Raw genomic sequence first — 26443 nt, 5'->3', positions numbered from 1 at the left:
TGGAGAGCAAAATTTCCAAATTTGGCCTCCTGTCAATTTCTGACACTTCTTCGTCTAATGAGGTTTCAGGGGACTCTCTCTCTCTCTCTCTCTCTCTCTCTCTCTCTCTCTCTCTCTCTCTCCACTTTTTCTGTGGGATCGCCCAAGCTAAGCGATCAGCGACCGACAAAGCGACCAAGCGACCGGTCGGATGAACCCCATACATCATAGCATCCCATCTGCTTGCGTCCCTATGTACCATAAAACTCTTCCAATTACAATGATTGCTTCTTGCATATCGGTATCGTTATATTTCTCAGACTGCAAGAATAAAAGCGTGCATTTATATGCATTCTGGAATGCACATTGCAATAACATCATGAGTATATCGATAACGATAAATTTCTCAAACTGCAAATACCAAAGTGTATATTAAGTTGCACTGGTGAAATGCACATTGCAATGATAACATGATATTTTATCTGCTTGGATCTCGATGTCATTATATACTTTCATTTACAATGACTGAAAAATGTATGAAGCAAAAATGCATCGTCCAATAATAACGTGATACATTATCCACTTGGTTATCGAAGTCATTATACACTTACGTTTACAATGACTGAAATGCAATGACACGATGACACCTTAATTTACATGCATCTCGATGTCATTATATACTGCCATTTACAATGACTGGAACATGTATGAAGCAAAAATGCACAATGCAATGGTAACATGATACTTTATCCACTTGGCTCTCGATGTCATTATACACTTACATTTACAATAACTGAAATGCAATGACATAATGACATCTTAATTTACATGCATCACGATGTCATTAAATATCGTCATTTACAATGACTGAAACATGCATAAATCATGTATAAAACTGCAATGCCCAAATACGCAATGCATGGAAACCTCTTCCGCTGAAGAGGCTCGCTTATTTTCGGAAGCAAAAATCCTCTCAAAATATATTTATGAACACAAATATGACGTCGCAAATGGAGCTTAAATTAAAATGCTTTCGCCGGAGGTTATTTTTATATGTAAGTGAAGTCTCACAGATTGCTATAAATAGATTGTGAACACAACGGAGCGGTAACTTTAGTATAGTAATATTTCACAGAAGATATGTCGATAAAGAGATGTTTCCTTGAAATAAAAGAGAACAAATTGTCGATTTACAGAGGACAGGATTAAATTCCTATATAGATAAGTCTGTTCCAGAATTTTTTTATATATCATAATATATATATAACTGGCAATTGATAAAAACGTTCGCATATACTCAATGTTTACTAGTCCTCCTAATGATATCTGTCTATCTATCTATCTATCTATATATATATATATATATATATAATATATATATATATATATATATATATATATATATATATATATATATATATATATATATATATATATATATATATATATATATATATATATATATATATATATATATACATATATATATATATATATATATAATATATATATATATATATATATATATATATATATATATATATATATATATATATATATATATATAACGATGAAAAGACACTAACTATTATACTCAACATCAAACAAAAATAAAAGCCGAACAAAACATGGCTATTGACCAACTGAACACCTAGCAAAAAAATAATAATAATAAAAAAAACACAGGATAAAAAAAAATGACGCAAAACAAAATGAATAAAACAAACAACTAATTTCAATGCGATCTGGGTCACTGGAAGCCAACAATGACATTCAAGCGACGCCAGAGTTTTTTTTTAGTTTTTTTTTTATTTTTATTTGTCGCATAATCGGATGATTGATTTGCTCATCGGAGTTAACATACAACCTCGCAATTATCGATGATGAGTTTTTTTAATTTATTTTTTTCCCTTTATTTTTTTTTTTAATTGTGATTGTTTGCTTAGCGTTTTTAATCGTGATTTGTAACTTAAAAACAAAATATCCATCCGAGGGAATATTTCTACTCTTCTTTTTTTTTTTTTTTAACTTTATAATTGTTGAGTATCCGCCTGTGAAGGTAACTTTTTATTATCATTTTGTTTTTAATCATAATAATTATTATAAAGATAATAATATAATGGTAAGAATCCACTCCATTATCGTGAATTAGTAATAATAATAATAATAATAATAATAATAATAATAATAATAATGATGCTTTAACACCAATATAATGATTATTTTCAAATCCGTTATAGAAAATAATAATAATAATAATAAATAATAATAATAATAATAAACCTATAATACCAATATGATGATAAATTTCAAGTCCACTATCAGTATAAGTAGTAGTAGTAGTAGTAGTAGTAGTAGTAGTAGTAGTAGTAGTAGTAGTAGTAGTAGTAGTAGTAATAATAATAATAATAATAATAATAATAATAATAATAATAATAATAATAATAATAATAATAATAATAATAAAGCTTCAAACAGTTACCAAGAAAAGCAATATATTTCAACCCGGACTTGAAATGATTCGTCACCAACAAATAAAAAGGAGAAATAAAACTACTAAATATTCACTAAAGCTTAGCGTACCATGAGCCTGGCAATGGATGAGAGAGGGGTATTGCTTAGAAATGATACACAGAGGGAACTAATTTCAACCTCATTTACTTGAATAAAATTATACCAAACGGGTGCAAATATGAGGCGAGAAAGTGTTCAGTAACACTAAGCATGAAGCCGACAATAAGTGACAACTAAATGGATTCTGAGTCATCTAAAACTGATATTGCGTGATTGAGAGGTACATTCACTGAAATAATCTGAAACTAATATAAACTGACTGTTATATACGACTGAAATAATCTGAAACTAATATGAACAGACTGTTATATACGAGTAAAATAATCTGAAACTAATAGTAATCAACTGTTATATAAAGCTAAAATAATCTGAAACTAACAGTAACTGACTGTTATATAAAACTGAAATAATCTAAAACTAATATCAACTAACTGTTATATCAGAAACTAACATAATTGACTATTATATACAACTAAAATAATCTGAAACTAATATTAACTGACTGTTATATACAACTAAAATAATCTGAAACTAATATTAACTAACTGTTATATCAGAAACTAACATGACTGACTATCATATACAACTAAAATAATCTGAAACTAATATTAACTGACTGTTATATACAGCGAAAATAAACTAATATTAACTAACTGTTATATCAGAAACTAACATGACTGACTATCATATACAACTAAAATAATCTGAAACTAATATTAACTGACTGCTATCTAAAACTGAAATAATCAGAAAAATATTAGGTGACTGAGTGCTAAATGAAACATTTAATCTGACAGTTAAACGTAACTGAAATGATCTGATACGATTATTAGGCGACAGTGCTCAATAAATCTGAAATAACCTGAAACTAATAGTAGTAGGTGCCTGCTGAATTAACCTGAAATAATCTGAAGCCAATATTAGGACAATCAGTGACATAGAATTTAGGCTAAAAGCCAAGCACTGGGACCTATGAGATCATTCAGCGCTGAAACTGAAATTGACAGTAAAAGGTTTGAAAGGTGTAACAGGAGGAAAACCTCAAAGCAGTTGCACTATGAATCAATTGTTAGGAGAGGCTGGAAAGTAAGATGGAAGAAAGAGAATATGAAGGGAGGTACAATAAAAGGAACGAAAGGGGTTGAAGCTAGGGGCCGAAGGCACGCTGCAAAGAACCTTAAGTAATGCCCTACAGTGCACCGCGTGAGGTGCACTGACTGCACTAATCCCCTACGGGGTTAGTGATAAATAAAACTGAAATCATCTGTAGCCAATATAAAGTGGCTGAGAGATAAATAAAATTGAAATAACCAGAAACCAGTATAAGGAGACAGAGAAGTCAATAAAAGAGAAAAAGAATGACAAAAAAATTATTAAAGACTGAGTGTCACAGGAAACTCAAACAATCTGAAGCAGATTTTGAGAGGTGCATTAATTCTGAAATCTCAAAATCAGGTGCATTCATTCTGAAATCTCAAAATCAGGTGCATTCATTCTGAAATCTCAAAATCAGGTGCATTCATTCTGAAATCTCAAAATCAGGTGCATTAATTCCGAAATTTCAAAATCAGGTGCATTAATTCTGAAATCTCAAAATCAGGTGCATTAATTCTGAAATCTCAAAATCAGGTGCATTCATTCTGAAATCTCAAAATCAGGTGCATTAATTCTGAAATCTCAAAATCAGCACAAGGTTAATGAGTGTCGTATGGAACCTGAAAAATTTTGAAGAGAATATTGAGTAATTCGGTACCGCCTGAAATTGGAGCAATTCTAAAATACCATTACGGGACTGCGTACCAGTTGGAGCTGTTAAGCCACCTGACGCAAAAATCTTAATTAGGTGACTGAGTACGGCGTTAATGACTGACACCAATTTACACCGAATTTGTGCGAGGTGACTTAAGGCCACCTTGAACTGTCGAAAATATTGACAAATTTTAAGCGAAACACTTGCGCACGAAGAGTACATAAAAAAAAAAAGATTTGCACAAAATGAACTAGTTAAGAGTCACAGCTGTATAAAATGAAAATACAAAAACCGCGATTGAACTGCAAACTGAACTGCGGAAAATATCGGCAAATATTAAGTGAAGAAGTTGCACACAAAGCGAGCACACAAAGCGAGTAAAAAAGTGACAAAGTTGCATAAAATGAAAATACAAAAAACGCGAGTGAACTGCAAAACTGAACTGGGGAAAATATCGGCAGATATTAAATGAATCACTTGCATACAAAGAAAACAAAGTGAAGAGGTCCTGTTACATAAAATGGAACAGTCGCACACAAAGACGACAAAGTAAATGGTACTGTCACATAAAAAAAACAGTGACACATTTACACAAAAAGTAAAAAAAAATAAAAAAATCACGCACAGCTAACTGAGTATGACCTATCAAACGAGAAAAACATTGCACAATCATCAGGTTGTAATTAGAGAAAGAAAGACGCAAAACAAACAAACATATTGCGAGTCTGAGGAAAACGTTCAAATGACACCGGAAATAATTAATTAGGTGACCGAGTTCCACCTGAAAGCCTAAAACATTTTGAGACAAAAAAGAAAACTGAATCATTGTAAGAATTATGTTTAATTGCAAGTAAGAGACGATGTCAGATATTATTATTATTATTATTATTATTATTATTATTATTATTATTATTATTATTATTATTACTATAAATTTTTTTAAACATTTGTGCCAGCAATTGCATTTAATAGTATTGTATTTAATACTGTGAATATATTATTATAAACGTTACTGAATATATTATTTAATGCAATTTTTGTGGGTAATATATATGCACATACATAAATATAAATATATATATATATATATATATATATATATATATATATATATATATATATATATATATATATATATATATATATATATATACATACACATCTATACATACATACCTATAAAAGTGAAACCCAGAGAGCGCAGCAGACGGGCCAAAATGAATTTCGAGGTTTAAATTTTGCAGCTTAAGAACGACCAGCGAATGCACTACGGACACCGGCGGGGGGATTTTCAGGGCTTCAGCCTTTGAACCGAATAAAAATGGGACCGATTTACTTGCAAATCTACGCGCAACAACACAACTCAGAAACTTGAATCTTTCATCGCTGGTACTACTGACATAACGCGCGGATGTTGGCGCTGCTCTTCTTCTTCTTCTTCTTCTTCTTCTTCTTCTTCTTCTTCTTCTTCTTCTTCTTCTTCTTCTTCTTCTTCTTCTTCTTCTTTCGGCTTCTTTCCAGTTTCGAAATTGAAAGGCTTTTGATTCTTCTTTTTTTTTTTAGTCAGCAATATTATATAGGTACTGTGTGGTTTTAGAAGAGTTGAGGATAAGCATTTTGTGGGTTTCCGATGAAGGAAAAATATGTGATGTACGCGTTTACTATATGTATGTGTATGTGTATGTATATATATATATATATATATATATATATATATATATATATATATATATATATATATATATATATATATGTATATATATATATATATATGTGTGTGTGTGTGTATATATATATATATATATATATATATATATATATATATATATATATATATATATATATATATATATATATATATATATATATATATATATATATATATACATATATATATACATATATAAATATTTATATCTATATACACGTATATATGTACATATATATACATAACATATATTGTTTATATATACACACACACACACACACATATATATATATATATTATATATATATAAATTATATAATATATATATATATAAATTATATATATATGATACACACACACACACACACACACACACACACACACGCATTCAAAACTCCTTCTTTCTCATCCTGAGAATGCTAATTCTTTAAACGGATTACCATCGCAGTGTTCGGATGGACGTCAATATAAATATTTGATTCAAGGGGAATCGTCAAGAGAAGTTTAAAAAAAAAATCGACTGCAATAATTCTGCGGAGACAGAGAAAAAGCTTCTTCTCTCAGGCCACGCGAGAAGTTCGCTTAGAGATTTAAACGGAATTTATTGTGAGAAGTGATTAAGGTTTATTTAAAGGGATAAATTTTTTTTTTTTACTTTTATGTAGCAGAATTTTTTGTTTTGATTTAGGTGAAGTTCAAAATTTTCCGTTTATTTCTGAAGAAAAATTGTATATTACATTTGTTGTGCTTTTTTTCTTATATTAAGTTTTTGTCACAATGAAGATTTGGCGATGTTTTTTGAGAGAAAAATTTATATATTCATTTTGTATAATGCTTAAAGGTATTCCTTAACACATATGCACATGTACGCACACACACGTGTGACCATATATATATATATATATATATATATATATATATATATATATATATATATATATATATATATATATATATATATATATATATATATATAATATGATAAAATATATATATGTATATATATATATATATATATATTTTAAAAAATAATACTATATACTCTATATAAATTTCGCTGTAATATTATATAAATTCTTACCAATTTACTTCTTTCAGCGGACAAACAACATAATTACGATAAAATGCTTTAGCCGAAAATATTTTGATTAAACACTGAGTTTTCATATAGAAATTAGAGGTCAAGTCATTTGGCAAAATATTTTACCAAATTTATATTTTGTACCGATTTAATTATTTCAGATATATTTCATAAAACATTTGTTGACTTAAGCAGATACTTTAAAAAAATTGACAGGAATGTATAGAAAAAATCAGGGAAAGAAATAACGGAATGTGTTGAAATAAATAGCGATAGAGATGGAACACTAGTTTTTGAAACTCTCAGAGCCAAAAAATATGACCAATAAAATTGAAATAATTACTGAACAAAATTTAATTTTTTAGAAATTGAAATAACAAAAACAGGAAGTAGTGAAAAGGGAAAAAGATCAATAAAATTGAAATAATTACTGAATTTTTTTTAATTGAAACAACAAAACAGGAAGTAAGGAAAAAACGAAAAAGAAGATCAATAAAACTGAAATAATTACTGAAAATTAAAATTCTTTAACTGAAACAAAAAAAAACAGGAAGTAGAGAAAATGGAAAAATATAAATAAAATTGAAATAATTACTGAAATTTTTTTTTTTAAAAATTGGAACAACAAAAATAGGAAGTAAGGAAAAAGGAAGAAGAATATCAATAAAATTTAAATAATTACTGAGAAAAATTTTTTTAATTGAAACAAAAAAAACAGGATGTAAGGAAAAAGGAAAAAGAAGATAAACGAAATTGAAATAATTACTGAAATTTTTTTAAAAATTGAAACAACAAAAACAGGAAGTAAGGAAAAGGAAGAAGATCAATAAAATTGATATAACTACTGAAATTTTTTTTAGAAACTGAAACCACGAAAAACAGGAAGTAAGAAAAACGGAAAAAGTTCAATAAAATTGAAATAATTACCGATTTTTTTTTTTCAATTGAAACAACAAAAACAGGAAGATCAACAAAATTGAAATAATTCCTGAAATTTTTTTTTTTAAGAAACTGAAACCACAAAATCAGGAAGGCGTAAGGAAAAAGAAATCGCCTAGTTCCTTCGTTCCCTCCCTGAGCCAGAACGAAAACCTGAAGAAAGAAAAATAAAAAAAATAAAAAAATAAGACAGCGACACGGAAAAGTCACTTCAAAAGGTTTGTCTTCTCTTGGGACAGCCGAAGGAAAAAAAAAATGGGGAGAGAGATGAAGAAAAAGGTGAGGGAAGGAAAAAGTAAAAGGAGGGAAAAGTAAAAGGATTGGATTTAAAAAAAAAAAAGCCGAGAAAAACCGAAGAATATAAAAGAGGTGAGGCAGAGAAAGAGATAGTGAGAGAGAGAGTTAGAGAGACAGAGAGAGACAGAGAGAAAGAGAGTGTGAGACACACGCACAGATGTAAACAACACGACTTGAAAAAGAAAATAAAAATGAAAAAAAAATCTTGTGAAACATACAGTGTGAAACTACCGCTACTTTTCTGTCAACTTCTTTTATTATTTTTTTTTTCTGTTTCTCTTTTCCAAAGAAGGGAACAAAAATGTCACGGAATTTTGCTGCGTAAGAATGAGCCAATAATCTTATTGCATAGTTTATGTCTGAAGTCTCTTTAGAATTTTAGAGGTACATAAATATTATTATTTAAAAAAATTATCTGCTTCTGTGATTCTTGTAGTCTTAAAAGAAATTAAAACATTAACAGAATATAGAACGGTCCTCTGTTATCGGATGATGGTCTAGTGACGGTCAGTCCGGAATGTTCTTATCACATAAATGCAAATATATCAAAAGATGTGTAAATGTTGAAGTCATAAAATAAAGAAAGAATACAAACAGAACGTTGATATCTGATGATGGCCTATTGACTTTCAGTAATAAATAATCTTACATTTAAGTGAATTATCAAACGTCGCTCTGCAACTGACATTAAGAATAAATTCTACGAAATGGCTGTCACCTCACAATCACCTTCACCCCACCATACTCTTCCCCACATTCCCCCCAATAGCCAATAGTGAAAAAAAGAATCAAGTCCCAAGCCGAAAGATTCTGGAAACACCCCTTCTGGAAAGTGTCCCTGGACGCGCCCTCGAGTTCACTCCGGAGGGGCCTTCCAGCAGAGAGAGAGAGGGCTTCCAGAGTTCTTGTGAACTTAGGCCAACCTTACACGGGGTTGTACAAGCGGTATGAATGTCATGAATAAACTGCAAGTGTATATAAGGTGCAACGGCAGGATGATACCTGGATTACCTCCGTGAAGCACAGAGAGAGAGAGAGAGAGAGAGAGAGAGAGAGAGAGAGAGAGAGAGAGAGAGAGAGAGAGAGAGAGAGAGACAGACAGAGAGAGTATAGGAAGGTCGCTTAGCTAGTCCGTCAAATAAGAGTGTGACGAACGTAACCATATACAAGACGGAAGGGGAAACATTTGAAAAAAAAAATAATAATAATCTGGCGATATAGGCCTACTTGGGGATATAGGCCTCCTCGAGGCCGTCGTGATCAACTGCCGGGAAGTAATTATGAGGAGGTAATTATGATATTGAAGGCTGATAGGGATTTCCTCACTTGATGAGAGAAGAGGTAATGAGTCTCATCTAAATTTCCAAATACAAGAGGATTTATTTATTTATTTATTTATACATCTTCTGTTATGAAAGGACTTATTATTCACTGTCGTTAGTAGAAGTAATCACTCTTCAGAATTCGGATTTAAAATGGGATTTCGTTTTTGTTTTGAGAAATTTATGATCCATGTAGAGGATATGTGTACGTTATTCTCATCTCATTTACCATCTAAGCGAGCCTTGTGCGTAAGTCATAATTATAATTATTAATGTTATTGATGTCAATTATTGTAAGTATCAAGAACATGTCGGAGACAAGATTACCTTTGCACACTTGATAACGAAAGGAAGGAAATAAAAAAAAAGAAAAAATGGAAATTTGAAAATGTTACTAGAAGTGCATATATTATTTACTTGTCTCTAATTATAAAAAAATAAAATAAAATGCATTAAAACAAATGAAAGGGTAATTAATGAACAAAGCACATGAAGAATATTTCTATGTTTCCGAAAGACTTGAGAAAATCGCACATTACAAGTAATTGAAAAAAAGTACACATGCTTTCAGCATGCTTCAAAATTCAATTACTATTTCATGCATGGAAATGGAGAATATAGGAAAATAATACTGCAAAATTACGACAAACTGCAAGAATATATTTTTACCAACACACACACAACACATTATATATATATATATATATATATATATATATATATATATGTATGTATATATATATATATATATATATATATATATATATATATATATATATATATATATATATATATTACTTATGTATCTGGTAAAAAAGTGACCAGTAGATTCTACAGTATATATGTATATATATGTACATACATATATGTATATATATATAATGTACGTATGTATGTACGTATGAAGGGTCTATGTGCATAGGTGTGTCAGCACATACACAAGCACTCATTCACTTACGTACGATACAATACACACCCAAGCCATTAATAAGTGCATTCTATACTACATAAATGAATACGTGAGAATCTTCCGACCGCATGACACAGAATGCATCAATATAATAATAATGATGCAACAGATATCAAAAGCATATTTGCCTTATTGATGACCATAATCAATCAATGCGATTTTGTCCGTACTCTGCCATCAAAGTGTTGACTGGGAAAACAGAGAAAGAGAGAGAGAGAGAGAGAGAGAGAGAGAGAGAGAGAGAGAGAGAGAGAGAGAGAGAGAGAGAGAGAGGAATCTATAGTTATATTTTAAAGCGAGGTAACAAGCAAAACTGAGAGACAGGAATAAAATGACTTTGAGAGAGAGAGAGAGAGAGAGAGAGAGAGAGAGAGAGAGAGAGAGAGAGAGAGAGAGAGAGAGAGAGAGAGAGAGAAGCAGAAGCACAGCATACGGGCAGGTACTTAGGAAGGAAAACTTTCAAAGTCCCTTAATGCGGAATTTTTCCGCATCTCACCTAACGAGTTTTTGCCTTGTTGTTGCATTGTGCAAGAGCAAGAGCAGGAGGAGGAGGAGGAGGAGGAAGCCGCCGTATGCGATGGTTCAGGAGTCGGCGACGACGATCATGATAGTCAGGTATAGCCAATCGCGCACGCAACTGGGGGATCCAACCCCTTAACTCTCCCCTCCACCACCCCCCCTTCTTTCATTTTCCCACCCTTATACCCCTACCCAACCCTCACTCTTCTTCCCGGCATTCAAGCAAACACGTACACACACACACACATATACATACATACATACGCATACATACGCATCTCCCTCAACCCGAAAAAGGGCTACGTCGGCCTTTCTTTCGGCAAGTATTTATCTTGCAGCTTTCCCAGGAACTTGAGCCACTCCCCTCCCCTCCCCTCCCCTCCCCCCATTCTTTGAACCACCCCTCCCTCCCTCCCCCAACCCTAAAACTATCCTCTGCCTGTCGCTGTGCCTTTCCGTGCCTCTGTCTCTTTCTCTGTCGTGTTTTGGAAATTTCCCAAAAAAACCACAACCCCCCAAAACAACCATCCCCCTCAACCCAGAAATATACTCAGGGAGGACGAAGATGAATTTCGGATATCGACCAGAGACGCATCCAAAGGCCTCTTGGTTGCTTTGACGGTAAAAGGGGCGGGGCTGTGTGTGTGTGTGTGTGTGTGTGTGTGTGTGTGTGTGTGTGTGTGTGTGTGTGTGTGGGCTCTTCCTTCTCGCTTCCTGACGCTGCTTCTGAGCGTGAGTATCTTCAGGAAGAGAGTACTTCGGAAGCATATACAATTTACTTGTACATAGTCTACACATAAACTTTATTATATATATATATATATATATACATATGTGTATACATATAAATATATATCTATATATATATATATATATATATATATATATATATATAATATATATATATATATATATAAAATATATATATATATAATTTATAATTATACAGTATATATGAAATGAAAATCAGCATGTTCAACAGAGAGAGAGAGAGAGAGAGAGAGAGATAAAACAAATGCGAACAAACGCAATCGTACAGTCAGATAATATATACAGAGAGAAGACAAATGTAAGCGAACGCAATGAGATGCAAGCATAGAATGAATTTTGTTTAATATAAACGTATATTCTCGAACAACAGACGACATAAATTCTCCGTCAATCTCTCTTCATTTGAATAACTGAGAAAAATACTTAAATATTTCTTCATTAGATTCGAGGAATTAAACCGCAATTTCCTACAAGTCAGTATTACCATTTATATACCGGTTAATCAAAATATAATAATTACGCGAATATCATAATATATTTTATAAAAGAGCGTAAACATATCCAATGATTAGCACGTTACAATCAAGACACCAAGGAATTAAACTGCAATTTCCTACAAGTCAGTATTATCATTTATATATCAGTTTTTCAAAATATAATAATTACGCGAACTATCATGACTATATCTTATAAACGAGAGTAAATATATCCCCTGATTAGCACATAAGAATCGAGGCAGTTGCTTGATCGTACGAGAATAATGTATACTATTGTAATTGTATCGCTTGTTTGTAAATATATCACTTAACCAACAAATATCAAATTACGAGCAATTTTGTCAACACATCAACCGATCAGCATGCAAAAATTACACACCTTACCGCAAATATTGCTTGACATACCTTGACAAACAAATAAAAATTAATGATAGTACAAATACCCAAGAACCAGGATTACATCGCATTCTCCTTAATTATCTCTTGGAGATCATTCAAAAGTGATAATTAAACGCGATGGAATTATGCATTATGCAAGTTTTATGACTCAATTTATGATTTACTTCTTGCATGCAATGTCTAAATCTGGTTGGCAATTTTGTGTTTTTTTTTTTTCTTTAATTAAGCAAAATCATGAGGTCAGTTATATGAGAGAGAGAGAGAGAGAGAGAGAGAGAGAGAGAGAGAGAGAGAGAGAGAGAGAGAGAGAGAGAGAGAGAGAGAGAGAGAGAAATACCTCCACTTGCAAATAAAAATTCGCGAATGGTGCATACAAAAATAGAAGCGGAATTAAACTTACCACAAAATCGTATAATCTAATTGCACTTTATTATTATTATTATTATTATTATTATTATTATTATTATTATTATTATTATTAAAATTTACAATTGCGCATTAATAAATGCTTACTTAAATATGAAAGTACTGGGAGCATTTTGCAGTCTTTATTTGGCTAAAGAATCACAATTATTATTATTACTATTACTACTTTAGCTTAATAAATGCCTAGCCCAAAGTTCTACATTATTATTATTATTATTATTATTATTATTATTATTATTATTATTATTATTATTATTATTATTATTATTATTACAAGAAATTACACTCTTTAATAATGATTAAATCACTGTTGAAAAAAATATATTTACAATTTTAATGGTGATTAAATCAAGACGTTAAAATCAAGATTAAATTTCATCGTTCAATTAAATTTCCATCGTCACTGTAATCAACGATGCCATTATAAACATTTGATTAACTTATCAATAATATAAATATTTGATTAATTTTATAAATATCTGGTTACTCTATCAATATTATACATATTTAATTTTATTAATTTATCAATATTATAAATATGTAATTCTATTAATTTATCAATATTATAAATATCTGTTTTTTTACAAATATCTGATTAATTTACAATATAATAAATATTTAACTAATTTTATTAATTTATCAATACTATAAGTATTTGATTAATTTGTCAAATATTATAAAGATTTGATTAACTTATCAATATACCGCTGAACTGAAGCAATTGCTTGTATTCTTATCAATATCTTTTTATTACGATAATTGTTCTTAATGACATCAGTGCTGACATAATCGTTTTATTTAACTCATGCAACATAATTAGCAGGATGAAGTTGTTATTATTATTATTATTATTATTATTATTATTATTATTATTATTATTATTATTATTATTATTATTATTATTATTATCGATGAGAAAGTTTTCGATACTAAGAAAATGAAAATATTATATTTTTTACTTAGTACATTATAATCCTAATAAACCATTCCAGTACTTCGAAAAGAGATCTAGGTAATTTTACAGCCTCATAATAATAATAATAATAATAATTATAATAATAATAATAGTAAGAATAATAATAATAATAATAATAATAATAATAATAATAATAATAATAATAATAATAATAATAATAATAATAATAATAACAAAGTGTGTAATAAAAATCCACAATTATATAGTAAATATATTACTATGTAAATATATTACTATATAATTGTGGATTTTTATTACACAGATTGCTTTTCAAGAGACTGCAAATTTCTTAGCAAAAATAATAATAATAATTATAATAATAGGGTGATAAGCATTACTCTAAAACATATTTTATGAGATTCCTGTACGATTATAAATGAAATTTATAATCGTAAATGCAAGTGAAATTAAAAGCATATCAAATATTTGCAAGAAGTGGAATTATTAGCACCTCTATGCAGTTGTCTATGCTTTCATTTTCACATACACATGTACGCACGCACACACATTTTAATATATAGAGTTCCATGTATATGTGCCTGTGTGTGTGGTTAAATACATATACATATACATATATATATATATATATATATATATATATATATATATATATATATATATATATATATATATATATATATATATATATATATATATATATATATATATATATATATATATATATATATATATATATATATATATATATATATATATATAGTGTATAAGTATAAAAATTAATTACATTATCTGTCTATTTCTGCCTTCTACATAACCCTCCCCCCAAAAAAAGATAAATAATATTGTATACTAATAATACAGAATTGGTAACTTACCTGGCGTAAATATCTAAGCATAAATGAAAAGTTCTTTGATTAAAAACGAAAACGTATACAATAAATATATACAAACCGACGTTTTCCGCAACCCGTCCATATCCGGTCAACTGGATCTCTCTCTCTCTCTCTCTCTCTCTCTCTCTCTTATCCGGCCGTGGCACCCCGGATGAAGATATATAATGTAGAGCCGTTGTTTAGCCCGGCTCGGGTGCCGTTTTCGGAATGTATATGAAGGTATGTTACCTGCATCCCTAATGAAGATGGATTCCGGTCCCAGGTGTCAACACGCGAATCACTTATCCGGCACCAAAAGTTAAGGAGCTGCTGAGGTTTGGTGTAACGAGTGTTTTGGGAAGGTTTGGGGTTAGAGAAGGGGGCCTGAGGGGGACTGGGGGAGGCTTAAACTGCCATTATTTTTCTACAAGCTTGTGAGGTGATGGTGATTATATATATATATATATATATATATATATATATATATATATATATATATATATATATATATATATATATATATATATATATATATATATATATATATATATATATATATATATATATATATACATATATATATATATATGTATATATATATATATATATATATATATATATATATATATATATATATATGTATATGTGTGTGTGTGTGTGTACGTGTGTAAGTATGGGGCTGTTGTTATTATTATTATTATTATTATTATTATTATTATTATTATTACTGTTGCTCTTGATATTAGCAATACCGATATGATGTAAAAATAGCTTGATTTAACTTACATAATTAAAAGGCCATACATAGATACATATAGAAATGTATGTATGCATATAATTGTAATATGGATGTAGCCTATATATACACACATCTATATATACATATACATGTGTTATTATATTTATATATATATATATATATATATATATATATATATATATATATATATATATATATATATATATATATATATATATATATATATATATACACAATCACATCAATCAATCAGTAAACAGTAAATACAAACATATATTACGAATCATTTCCAACCCCGGAAAAGCAGCTTTCCACGTTTCGTGTTTTGCTTCGGCAACAACAAACACAGCATTAACCGCTTTCATTTGGTTAATAAACCATTTCCTAATTCATGTATTCTCAACGAATTGAATTTGTAAGATAATAACCAATCATGTTCTTTTGTTAGTCCTGGGAGTATCAAGTCTCTCTCTCTCTCTCTCTCTCTCTCTCTCTCTCTCTCTCTCTCTCTCTCTCTCTTCATTGGCGTTAACCAATAATATACGCCCGATCCTTTCCATCAGAAGGACAGACTTGGTGCTGGAACAGGAATTGTCCTTATTTATTTTATTTTATTTTATTTTATTTTATTTTTCTATTTCTTCTCGACTGCAAAGGAATAAGCCTGGAACCTAATGCACTCTCTCTCTCTCTCTCTCTCTCTCTCTCTAGTCCACAACAAATAAAAAGAAATGAAAAGGCAAACGAAAGGATTTGATATGATTTTCTTACCAAATGGCCTCATTAAAACCAAAGGCTCCCATCCAGAAACCCCTACATCATCCACCCCAGCCTCCCCTCCCACCTCATCCTCCAGACCACAATCCCCCCCATCCCCTTCATGCTATACAACTCAAAATCCCACGGGATTATTTGAAGCTTTTGTCGGAAGGACGCAAAAATGGCCGGAATCAAAACTTGGGACAGCTGGAGCCCGTTCCAGTGATTTGGGAAAGCAAGTTGCTTGCGTGGAAGCAGTGAGCGGGGCGGGGAGGAGATAGAGGGCTAGCAATCTCATTCCTAAATGGTTTGCTGTTCTGGAAGACCAGTTTTTATAGGGGGAAGGTGGGTTGGGGTGGGGTAATGTTTTGACCTCGGTAAGGAGAGTCAAGTTTGACAGTTAATCGAATGCGCAAATGACTGTAGTATTTGTGACGTAGAATCTGAGGTGAAAATTTAATTTCTGAATTTTTAATAACGGGTCAAAACTAAATGGAAAGCTGATGCCAAATAAATCACGAAAAGGTATAAATTTACTCTCCAAATCGGGGAAAATGTATGCAGAACTGAAAAACAACAGAAGACGTTTAACTACATTTCTGAAATGTGAGGGAAATATAACTCAGGAGGTAAAAAAAAACGAAAAACTTATACGACCTAAAGCAGTACGGAATGTAAGGAACAAATGAAGAGGCAGTAGATTTTTTACTTTAACAAGTGATAGGTGGTAAGTGCCTTAAGAGAGGGAAGCCATGTAAATTATTAGAATTATTATGATTATTGAAACGATCATTACATTTGCAAATATTTTAGAACTTTATTATAATTGTTTTTTCAATGTTTCTCATAAAGAGTAAAAATAATACATAACAGAAAAAAATCTTATACATTTATTCACATAATTGCTTTCTCTCTCTCTCTCTCTCTCTCTCTCTCTCTCTCTCTCTCTCTCTCTCTCTCTCTCTCTCTCTCTCTCTTTTAGTTCACACCCTCAGAAATAAAACAAAATTCCACAATCACACTCGCATTGTGTATGCATATTTTTTCAGCTAAGACAGTTCCACTAACAACGGTTGGTTCCCCCGAAAAAAAACAATAACGCTGCCATACTCATAGCATAGTTGCTGAATCGGTGTGTGTATGCATGTACGTATATATGTATACATATACATATATGCGTACATGCATACACACAACGATTTATATATACGTATATGTGTGTATGTATGTATGTAAGTATATATATATATATATATATATATATATATATATATATATATATATATATATATATATATATATATATATGTGTGTGTGTGTGTGTGTGTGTGTGTGTGTGTGTGTGTGTGTGTGTGTGTGTGTGTGTGTGTGTGTGTGTGTGTGTGTGTGTGTGTAAGCAAGAGTTTGTGGAATGATTTCATATTCAAAAATATCATTTCTAGTTGCTAGAAAAAATAATTTAAACTTCTTTCAACGAGAAAACGTACATCCTTAATTTCCTGTCTCAGGGAAGTAATCTGTCAAGGAATTTCCTCCCTCAGGTAAAAGGATAATTGCTCTTAAAGATTGCTTTAATACCATTCATTACGTAAAGGTCATTTGACTCGTTAAATTATTTTTTCAATATGAGGACTCCGGTAGATTTTCAGACAGCAATAGACACACGCATATATATATATATATATATATATATATATATATATATATATATATATATATATATATATATATATATATATATATATATATATATATATATATATTATACTCACTTCTGATTTTGTTCATTTTTATCATTACCATTTTCCTATGAGGATGAATAATAATAACAATAATGCTTTACAACCCATTATCTTTACTCTAGAGACATCGGAAGATTAACTAACATCACAAGAGTAAAAAGATACATTGTTACATCACTGAAAATAATCGGGAAATCACCATTTATTACTGACATTCTCATTATATTTACAGTGACTCGATTTCTTCGTACATCAGTCTATAAGATTTATTGCATTTACTGCAAGCATTGCTAAAAATCAGGTACTACAGATATACTGTATGTATACATAAATTAACACAAGTATATTGCACGTACAAAAGAAATATATATATATATATATATATATATATATATATATATATATATATATATATATATATATCTGTGTGTGTATGCATGTGTTTGTATTAAATAAAGTAGGTTTAAAAACAGGTGCATAAAAGAGGTAGAAATACTACTAGAAAAATAATGCCCTGCCATTCTCACTTATATATACATACATACATGTATATATATATATATATATATATATATATATATATATATATATATATATATATATATATATATATATATATATATATATATATATATATATATATATATATATATATATATATATATATATATATATATATATATATATATATATATATATTAAATATTCCTAATATTTTCCAGCTTCCAGTGTCTCATGCACAGCAAGGCTCTACGACCTGAGTGCCACTGAGACTCCTTTTAGGAAGGGGCCATGGGGTGGCGGTAGGGATGTGGGTGGGGAAGTGTGAGGGGGGCAAACACCTCTTTTCGGGGGAGACAAGCAAGACCTTCTTCAGGGCCGAGTGAGCATCGCATCCCGACTTCTGAAAATAATAGCTGGAGAAGAATCTGTGAGAGAGAGAGAGAGAGAGAGAGAGAGAGAGAGAGAGAGAGAGAGAGAGAGAGAGAGAGAGAGAGAGAGAGAGCCACGTATCGTTGGAGGGCTTAGAATTCCGAAAATTATACAACAGATTCATAGACATGGGGGGAGGGGTGGAGATATACCACCCACCTTCTCACATCCCCCTCATCCCCTGCCCCCACCCCCACCCCTGCGCCCCCTTCCATCCTACAAAGGCTTCCAATGCGCCCCTCTCCAATCCAGGCCCGCCTATGCTCCAGAGGCCAACACGGACAGAAAGTTGTGGGAATGTGTGAATTTGCGTGTGTGTGTGTGTGTGTGTTGTGTGTGTGTGTGTGTGTGTGTGTGTGTGTGTGTGTGTGTATACATGTGTTCAGAGAAAGAGACAGAAAGGGCGTCGACCTGTATATATATATATATATATATATATATATATATATATATATATATATATATATATAATTGCCTCCGAAATTATTTTCCTTCCATTTCCTCGTTCTAATTCCTCCTCGTTTTCCAGGAAGAATTAGAACGAGGAAGTCGTCAGGGCGTTCCTTTGGACGCTTGTTCCTTATGCGAGGGCGCAGGAGGGGGAGGGGGAGGGTAGGGGAGGGAGGAGGAGAGAGGGATGGAGGGAGGGAGGAGGGAATCCTTGGGGTCATCATCGCTGCAAAGGAACCATCAACGAATATAGGACTGAAGATGATTTTACAGGAATATTATTATTATTATTATTATTATTATTATTATTATTATTATTATTATTATTATTATTATCATAAATAAGTAAACTGCCAAAAATACAAGAACAAAAGGAAGTGATGTTTGTGCCCCATAAATATTTCCTGACGAAGATTTTCTGGCACCTTTCTGCCTTGGACTAACGCCCACGGCTTTTCCATTGAAGCAACCGAATACATTAAAACTGGGGAAGTGGGTAGGGGGGAGGGGAGAGGAACGGGGGGGGGATGGCAGGGCGCCCAGAGGGTTAGTGCCACTGTGAGTAACTGCTATTTCCACACAGTGTTTTCTCGCACACTTATTCCAGAAACACGGAATGTATCTGTTTTCTGGTAGAGGCGGGTTGGGGGGTGGTGCTCCCCCCTCTCCCTCCCCCCGACGACTGTCTTTCGGGACGGGCGGGGGATGGGTACCCAATAACCCCTACCCCTTGACCCTATCTGCACGATAGGGGCACCGCAAAGAAGCGACTGCCGTATGGGGAGCGACGCCCCCTCTCGATTGCGGTCAAGGGATGCCACAAAAAACGACAAAGGAAGTGGGTATGAAACCCTGAGAAGGGAAGGGGTATCAGAAGGGGAAGGGAAGGGGAGGCACGACTGGCATACGGGGAGCTACGCCCCCCTCTCAATTATGGTTAAGAGCTCCCACAAGAAAAGACAACGGAAGTTGGCATCAAACCCTGAGAAGGGGAAGGGGTATCGGAAAGGGTAGGGGTATCAGAAGGGGAAGGGAAGGGGAGGCGCGACTGGCGTATGGGGAGCGACGCCCCCTCTAAATTACGGTTAAGAGATCCCACAAGAAAAGACAAAGGAAGCGGGCATCAAACCCTGGGAAAGGGAAGGGGTATCAGAAGGGGAAAGGAAAGGGGAACGTGGGAGCGACGCCCCTCTAAATTAGGTTAAGAGATCCCACAAGAAAAGACAAAGGAGGCATCAAACCCTGAGGGAAGGGGGAAGGAAGGAAGGGGGGGGGAGGAGGAAGGGGGAGGGGAGGAGGGGGAAATTCTCAGATGTGCCTTCACCGCCACCTAAAGGCGAGTCGGGGGTCTAAAGGCAAATTCTGACAAACGATGAACAACGAGGTTACGTGCGGCTTTGTTATGTCATTCCAGAAATGATTTGGTTCTCATTCGTACACCCACTTCCAGGACCCACTCAGGCCTTCCGAGGGTGTTATAAATGCATGTGTGTTCTCATGTGTATATATATATACACCCTGTAGGTTTGTATATGCCTGTGTATATGTATGTACGAATTTATGTTACATATATATATATATATATATATATATATATATATATATAATATTATATACATATATATATATATATATATATATATATATATATATATATATATATATATATATATATATACACACATATATACATTGTAATAACCTAATGTGGGAAAGTATGTATCGCATCATCTAATGACAAGTGTATGATCAAGAAATAGGAAAACAGAGATTTGCTCAAAATCGGTGATGGGGTCAATGCAATACAGAGATGATTTCAATTCACTTCCGATTTCAATGTTCTTACGATTTAGTTAATTGTTTATACTTGGGAATATCACTTAGCTCTGATTGACGATACGGGATGCAAAATACAAGCATTATTAGGATATGTGTCTCAGAGATCTCTCTCGCTTCTTATTGCTCTGGATAGCTGTTTTAGGAGGCAGCGCTCTATACTTTATACATATACAGTATACATACATACATATATATATACATCTGTATATGCATATGTATAATATATATTCATATATATATACATATATATATATATTCATATATATATACATATATATATATGTGTATATATATATATAATATATATATATATATATATATATATATATATATATATTATATAACCTCTCAGAATACTTAATTGTTCCCATACACTTATGAAAAAAGTGTACTTGTGACCCCAAATCACCATCCTACCTCTTAGGTTAATACGTTTGAATAAAGCAAAGGGGCCAGTGACTTTATCCACTTGGTCGTCAGTATACAAAGTCAAGGTCACCTACATTCCAAACCAAATAGGCACAGGCTCGAATCCTGGCGAAATTAGGGGGGCCATTTATAATATATAATTCTCTTCGGGTGTAGGTTACCCTCAAGGTATGCTGAACTCGATATTCATGGATTATTTGTGGTTTATCATTTGAAAGCATAAATATTACTTTTGTGGAATTACTGGCAATGATTATTTTTAATAATATATATATTCACATTTCCATACTGAAGGATTTTAATCTCTTTTATTATATAAAATATAATAGAATATAAAACAAAAATAAAGACTTCACATTTAGCGTAAACACCTGAAGATAATCAGTGCCCCGCCTCCTTCCGTAATTAAGACGCCGAACTAATTAAAAAACAATTAAAATCCAGCCACAGCGATCACAGTCTCTCTCTCTCTCTCTCTCTCTCTCTCTCTCTCTCTCTCTCTCCTTCGCATTTCTCTCTAACGATAGGATAACTTACCCCGGCTAAACACTATTTACGAAGTTGGGGCTTAGCACGCAAAGCAAAACGTAATTATTGTTGTGGCTTATCTCGCTCCTGATTGGTCGAAATCAAAGTCACTTGCGGCGGCGACCAATCAGCTGGCCGGGACGCCAGCAATACTTGGCAGGGTCGGGAGAGATGGCGAATTATTCCCTAATAGACTTTAATGTCAAACTAAGCCTATTACCCTCCCGAAATTACTGGTCTGCTACTTTTCTTTTCTTTTTTTTTATCTATTCGACAAGTTCAGCTTTGCCTTACTTTTAAAAGGGGGTCTATAGGGTAAATATAGATCGGTTATATGGGGGGGGAACTTCTCAACTTGAAACAAGACTGAAAGAAGGGCGTGAGTCTCTCTCTCTCTCTCTCTCTCTCTCTCTCTCTCTCTCTCTCTCTCTCTCTCTCTCCTTAACTTGATAATGTATTTAGATCATCAATAACAATTGATAGTAAATCGATTTTTTAATAATCATGATAACCAGTGGTTATGGATTACTGCTAGAGAAATATATATATATATATATATATATGTATGTATATATATATATGTGTGTATATATGTATATATATATATATATATATATATATATATATATATATATATATATATATATATATATATATATATATGTGTATATATATATATATATATATATATATATATATATATATATATATATATATATATATATATATATATATATATTATGCATATACATGTATCACACAAGCCTACATACATACAGCATATGTGTATGTACGTGTGTGTTTGTGCAAAATTCCCTGTGTGACAGGTTAAATAAATGAGTAAAATGGCGTTACAACACCCTTGGTCAACGCTGACTTTCTTAATGATCTAGCAAGTTTTGAGCAACAGTTACCTAAGCATTTTTAGATTTAGTCTTCAACGCAAAACCGAGTTGTATTTCCGTAATAAAAAAAAAAAAATTCCAACATACGTATCTTCACAAATTCGCAAATACATGTTTGCAATGGCAAGATGAAAGACTGCAAAAACATACATACATACTTACGCGTGCTTGCGTATGTTTATTAAGAGCATGTTGAAAACGTTATCATGGCGATTTAGGCGTTGTCCCCTACGTTGCCAAATGTACTTCTCTCGAGTTTTTAAAGGCCTACCCTTCCCATTTACCCCTTTTAATCCGTGCTTCTGTCAAAGAGGTTTAACCTCCTTGGCGTTTGTTAATGTCTCCTGGGAGCAGTATAATTGCCTCGACACTCCTTCGGAAATATTTCCATTCTTCCAGGTCTCTGTTTTTCATATAGGCCTAATTGAATCTCTTTTGGACCTTCCTTGTGATTATCTCACGCTACTGGAGCACTTTTAATTTACTTGTTTTTGTGTCAATTTACTGTGTATATATACAGTATGTGTCTATATATATATATATATATATATATATATATATATATATATATATATATATATATATATATATATATATATATATATATATATATATATATATATATATATATATATATATATATATATATATATATATATAGAGAGAGAGAGAGAGAGAGAGAGAGAGAGAGAGAGAGAGAGAGAGAGAGAGAGAGAGAGAGCTATTGGCATTTGAAAAGGATTGTGTGTAGACAGATAAGAGAGCGCAGCATAAATATACATAGTTTACACAAATAAGATTACCGGCAGCTATTTAATTTATCATCTATTCATAATATGGTCCTTCGTTTCTTTCCAGTTAGAGTATTCATAAGAATATCTTCTTTTCCTTACAGACTTAGCTCCAGGTTTGCCATTTACTCGGAATATTTCATTGTTTTTTTTTTCTTTGTTTTTGTATCAGTTTTTATTCTTACAACATACAAGATACCTTTGCATGAATGCCCATACCCGATGAAAAATATCTATTGTGTTTTAACGCGTCTTTGATTATATCAAGCGTTGGTACTTCCTTCCTTACATGAGTCTAAAACAGTTCTACGTAAAACGCTCTTGTCGATTTTGACATCTGTCACGGTTCTCGGTTGATGCTTCTGCCGTTGCAGGAAAATTGCTGTGCCGCATCTCTCTTCCGTATCTTTGCCTTCTTTGCAAATCCTGCTGACTGTTCTCTCCGGTATCATTGTTGCTTCTGAGGCGCGTTGCAGTGTTTTTCTGATATCCGCAATGGGTCCACGGTTTACCTTTTCTTTAGAAAAGTACTTAAAACTATGAACGATTTCTCGAGCCTGTGGATGAAGATTAATGCGGGAACGAGGACCTCCTTCCATCGTTCCATGTTGTTTGTAAGGCAACAGACTCCTTAATGAGTCAGTGAGTGTTTTGACTGAGCTTCCCTTGTGGAGGCACGGGCTGTTTGACATCTTTATGCCCTGAGGTCAGCTTAACACGTGAGAGGAACTGGCATCGCTGGAAATTTTTTTGTCACGTTTAAGAATAAACGTGTTGTTTTATTGTTGTTAAATGCTAGAAAATTACGAGGGCCTTTAATAATTGGCAAAAATTGATTAGCAACCAATTATATTTGTGTTGTATAACTTATGCTGCCTTCATATACCATACAACGTGAGTGGGAATATTTGATGTGGCAGCGCCGGTCACCTCCCATGCCCTGCCCTTTTCGCCATGAAGGAGCCGATGGAGTATAATATATTTTACAAATCTACAGCTATAATAAACCTTTACCTTAGTTATATATGAATGGCTAGAAATGCCTGTATACACGCGGCCAAATGCAAAATTATGTATAAGTGTTTTTGTGAGAACATGTATACTATAGAATATTTCCACTTTATAATCAAACACACTTCTAGAAGTGAGAAAAAAAAATGTAGATTATCCTTTAGGTGTGTAAATATAAACATGCCGATAAAAGAGAATCGTGAGAATTCAAAACCCCACCAGGTTAATTATCTCGGGGAATAACAGAGAACGGAAGAGAATTCCTAATTCTGTTGACGGATTCGTGGAAACTGAGAACTCCTATATAGTTGTTACATAAAAATCTATCGTTTAATGTTCAGGTAAAATGGTAAATAGAAATAATAAACTCAAAACTACAATGACTGCATTCATTTACAAATTAACCAAACTATCAGTTATTTGAGCGTAAAAATATAGAGCAATATTTTTCCTACACCATATCAAAACTTGAATGCGACACGTTACTAAATATATATATATATATATATATATATATATATATATATATATATATATATATATATATATATATATATATATATATATATATATATATATATATATATATATATATATATATATATATATATATATATATATATAATATACATGTAAATATATATATATATATATATATATATATATATATATATATATATATATATATAATATACATGTAAATATATATAATATACATGTAAATATATATATATATATATATATATATATATATATATATATATATATATATATATATATATATATATATATATATATATATATATATATATATATATATACACACACATTTGCATGCATTTGCAGAAACTGCTTTGCATATATGCATTATGCATGCAGATGAACACGCACAGCGAACACACACAAATAACAAGGCATATCTTTCATCGGACCCTTAATTAACTAATGCGGCAACCCAATTAAATCAACTACAACACAGTGAACAAAAATGTATTCCCGTAATCCTGGACGTTTCCATGACAGTATAAGTAACTTCTCCTTTGCCTGACTTGGTCCTCCTGGGTTTCGAACAAACACTAAAAGTCTTTCCCTGCTTCCCTCCCCCACCCCATCTCTCTCTCTCTCTCTCTCTCTACCTAGACCTCAAAGAAGTCCAGGCGTTGGCCCGGGACAGCGTGAGAAAAGCAAAAAGTGGGCGTGGCTTCTTTCCGCGAGTAAAACGCAACCGTTTTCCTGCCTTCTGCCTTCGGGTGCG

At 32.1% G+C, this 26443-nt stretch overlaps 1 protein-coding gene and 1 long non-coding RNA gene across 7 annotated transcripts in view; one reads left to right on the top strand and one right to left on the bottom strand.

Moving 5' to 3' along the window:
* pros (prospero) overlaps nucleotides 1–26443 on the bottom strand; it is a 1677936-nt gene that overhangs the window by 1420047 nt on the left and 231446 nt on the right. The window lies entirely within an intron of this gene.
* The window catches only part of LOC136830191 (uncharacterized), a 174500-nt gene that overhangs the window by 40175 nt on the left and 107882 nt on the right, over nucleotides 1–26443 (top strand). The window lies entirely within an intron of this gene.

The sequence above is a fragment of the Macrobrachium rosenbergii genome, chromosome 46 (genome assembly GCF_040412425.1).
Source record: "Macrobrachium rosenbergii isolate ZJJX-2024 chromosome 46, ASM4041242v1, whole genome shotgun sequence".
NCBI classification, from domain to species: Eukaryota; Metazoa; Arthropoda; class Malacostraca; order Decapoda; family Palaemonidae; genus Macrobrachium; species Macrobrachium rosenbergii.
The sequence above is the reverse complement of the archived record's forward strand: the minus strand, read 5'-3'. Positions and strand labels throughout refer to the sequence as shown.